General features: G+C 38.7%; 1 pseudogene across 1 annotated transcript; it reads left to right on the top strand.

The window, feature by feature from the left end:
* The first annotated feature begins 436 nt into the window (after nt 1–436).
* LOC149152548 (protein LE25-like) lies at nt 437–1,369 on the top strand (annotated as a pseudogene). The gene is made up of 2 exons (XR_016263206.1): nt 437–636; nt 853–1,369. The product of XR_016263206.1 is annotated as a protein LE25-like (transcript).
* The last annotated feature ends 2,605 nt before the right edge of the window (nt 1,370–3,974 follow it).

Genomic DNA, 3,974 nt, shown 5'->3' with positions numbered 1-3,974 from the left:
TGATAACAACAACTTGATATTAAACAAAACATTCTTCCATTTAACATTAATAATGAACCTGATCAAAACTCCAACCTAAACACACCGCCCAGAAAAAACAGGAACTATCTACATTGCCCATCAATAAAGAACTACTATATTTTAAAATACCATGATTAAATAGATATTTCTGTACACACCTGAAATCAATACAGAAGGATGGTGTCACATACATATGTTTAAATGTACAATTATGATAGGAGAAAGGCACGCGTGACGCGGATGCTTTCAAAAGGTCGTTGTGCCACTGCTCGACACGTTAACAATTACTAGGCAACGTGGCTTACTCTATCAAGCCATTCACACTGACAACTCCTTAACAGCAATCCCGTTTCTTCAAACCATCTATAATTGGAATGTCTCGAGAATGGATCAATCATTTCTGCTTTCAAAGGGCACATGCTATTCGGGTTCATAAATCAGTTTGGATAAGATTAATACATAGCGAAATTTCAGACTGTTTTATTTCAAGTGGAAGAATCGATCTTATTGCTTTGAAGCAAAGTTAGGATGCAGATGGCCAAGGAGAAAATGAGCAACATGATCACCACTGTGAAGGAAGGGATGGATAAAGCTAAGGCTTCCGCCCACGTGAAGGTAGGGTCAAAGGGTTCTTATTTTCATTCATTAGAACTCGAAGAAACTGGTCCTTCCAGAAATGTTGATAACTGTGTATCGTAGATCAGTTTTAATATTAACATACATATAATATGTGTGTTATATATGTGTTAGTGGATAGATAGAGGATCGAGTGCTTGGCATTTGGCATTTGGATATTTTGTAATTCACTGCTGTTGTTATATATGGATGCAGGTCCAGAAGGTTACTGTACATAACCCTACAGATCAAGAAATAGCCCGTGAGAAGAAGGACATCAAACACACTGAAGCTGAGATGAGAGAAAACGTTGCCAGGGCTGAACACAGAGCTGAAAAAGAAGGGGCCAAAGCAAACTAGCCACACTCATACCGCCCACCATATTGTGGCCAATATTGGCGGCGGTACTGGTAATACAACCAATATTGGTGGTGGTACTGGTTATACGACCGTTGGTACTCCTGGGACATACGATCCTCCTCCAACTGGCTGCATTGGTAGAGATTACCTGTGACAATCTAAAATGCAGCAGATGATCAGATTGAATGGATAGAGCATGATGCATGAAGCCCAACTTGTCTGGTAGTGGTGGTAGTATATATGTAGATTGTTAAAGGCTGTCGAGCCAGTGTGCTCAATATTACAATTGTAAAATGTGAACGATGTAGGTATTGTCCTTACGTTTGGTTTCTGCCATCATGGTATAATTCGATTCTGCTTGGTATTGTCCTTCTTTGGCAGTTTACTGATACTGATACCCTGTAATATCTTCCATATACTGTTGGGTATTTTTGCTGGGGAAATACCAAAACCAAGATTTCAAACAAACACACAGAGGCAATGCTCTGTTTTTCCTTCACAGGATTTTTGTGCACAGACAGCTTAAAAAAAATTTCATGAAGAAACAGAGTATTTCACCACCATTAAAAACATTCTATTCATTAAAACCTGATGCAAAGATTTACCACTGTAAAATCCCTTTTATATTCACTGCTGTGAAAAACAACAACTTACTGCTGTAATAAAAGTTTACATAAGTTTACTGCTGTAAATAAAAATAACACAGGTTTACAAAAATCGCTCCACCATTTCCTTTATGCACTGCTGTGCAAAACCACACATGGTTTTTCCCTACACCAAAAATTACATCATTTGGTTCTGTCTTTTTACACACTGCTGTGTGTTTTTTTTTTTACTGCACCATCAATCTTTTTTACGCTGCTGTGAACTCCCTCTGTCTCCTCCCATGTGCGATACATGTAAATAAAAGTCAACACACACAAAAAAATACGAGCTCCTCTTCTTGTATTACATTGCATTAAAAAAAAACGACCATACCTATCTTTAAATGCTACATACCTATTACTTAAAGAAACCTACGAGCTATATAAAAAATATATATATATCGTAACGTGCCCATATTCACATTAAAAAGGCCCACCAAAATCTTGTACCAATCATTAACTCATTTACCTACGGCGGTCAACCATAAATCTTTCACTCCACGCAAAACATTGAATTGATGTGGGTCCGTATGCAGCTCCAGGTGATCAACGGCGGAGGAGAGTGGAGCAGATCCGACGGTGGATAATGATATCGGAAGGCCTCACATGAGTGAACGATATCTCCCGATGGGTCAAAGTTGCCTACGTCAGACGAGAGCCACGTGCCAGCACCAAAACGCATCGGAGCAAAACATACGGAAACAGCTTTTCGTGGGAAGGCGGTGCGATGAGCTCTGGCCGGTTTTGTGGTTTTCATGCTGGTGGTTTTGGGCTGCGTACGTAAGCAGCGTTGAAATTACGATTTCAACATATACTGTAGTGTCATAAGTTTATGGATGAAATATAAACTTAACGTTGTGAAATAAATGGTGTGCAAAGAGAATCAAGAGAGTTACGAAGAGATGAACAAAAACAAACTTAGTATTAATTTTTGACCCAATATTTTTTCTATATTTTTTATGATTTTACATTAATAAATTGAATTTCTTTTTATTATTATTTTAAATCTATCTATTAGTTGATTAACTAAAAATCTTATTACAAAACACTAATATCATATAGATAAAAATTACACTTCATTGGATGTGAGACACATCGACAAATGCTCTGATGTGGGGAAAAAGACCAAGGGAGCTTGCCACTGAGCTTATCAGTGTTTTCAGTGAGGATTGACGGTAATTCCCTCCAAACCACAACATATTTTAACCTCTTGGTGAATTCAAGAACTGGTATTACTTTTCAGAGTTTAGATTTCACAGCGGTGGTAAATAAGATTTAAAAGCCGCAACGGAATAGAATACTTCCTAAAAAAGCACATGGGATTTTTGCTGGCATGAACTTGAAATGGGCCGGGAACAACATTGCCACCACGCAGTAAGGAGAAAGGTATGTCATCTAGTGATTAAAGCACTGAATTCTGTTATAGGAATGGGTCCGAACTATTTGAATCTGGAGTTTTTTCCTATTAATTAGGAATTAAATCTTGTTTCGTAAGCAAAAAAAAAGGACAAAGTGTAGTTCTTGTCTGAATGTATTTCCGGAGGGTGGTATGCAAAAATCAGGACAAAGTGTAGTTCTAGTCTGAATGTATTTCCTGAGGGTGGTATACAGTTAAATGAGGTTAAATTCCTGTAGAATATTTTCTGAATTCCCCTCGGTTCCGGTTATTGTTTGTATATCTCTGGTTATAATGGCTGTATAAGGCATACCCTTTCTATTTCTCTCAGCTAATGGCTTTCGGAAAGGCTTTTACTAGATATACGCATTTCATTCCTCTCGCAGGCCGAATGATAGCCTGCAATTATCCAATAGCTCCCTCACACCCTTCCTTTTTCCAAATAGATTCCTCATGTTTGTAGTTTCACCCCATGGACACATTGTGATATAAGTTGATTAACATCTTCTCTTTATCATGTCCCTGCAAAAGCATTGCCATTAGAATATGTTATAGATGGTGGTTTTCCCACGGGTGGTATTGCATCTGCTGTTGTGAGGGATCCGTCTCGGAAAGCGGTTTTCGCACTTACTGGTTTTTCCGAGAAGTGTTGTTACCAGATTCTAACTCTGCGAAATTCCAGGGGGTTTTCAAATCCAATTAATTTTAAAATAAAACTGAATCCAATTGCTGGCACCCGTTGGAAGGGACGGGTGCCCTTGCCCTTACACTTAGCACACTCTTGCTGACGTTTGCCCCTGTCCCTCATACGTGTAACATTACTGTTTTCTAACAGTCTGCGTTTCCGAGGTGATATCTTTCAAACTCACGCTTTCGATCCAGCGACGTTAACATTCTCTTGGGTGGCCTGTCCCTCATACGTGTAACATTACTGTTTT

This window comes from Pinus tabuliformis, chromosome 9 (genome assembly GCF_031772625.1).
Source record: "Pinus tabuliformis cultivar Carrire ecotype Pingquan chromosome 9, CPIR1, whole genome shotgun sequence".
Taxonomy (NCBI): Eukaryota; Viridiplantae; Streptophyta; class Pinopsida; order Pinales; family Pinaceae; genus Pinus; species Pinus tabuliformis.
Note: the sequence above shows the minus strand (reverse complement) of the source record. Positions and strands in the feature narration are given on the sequence as shown.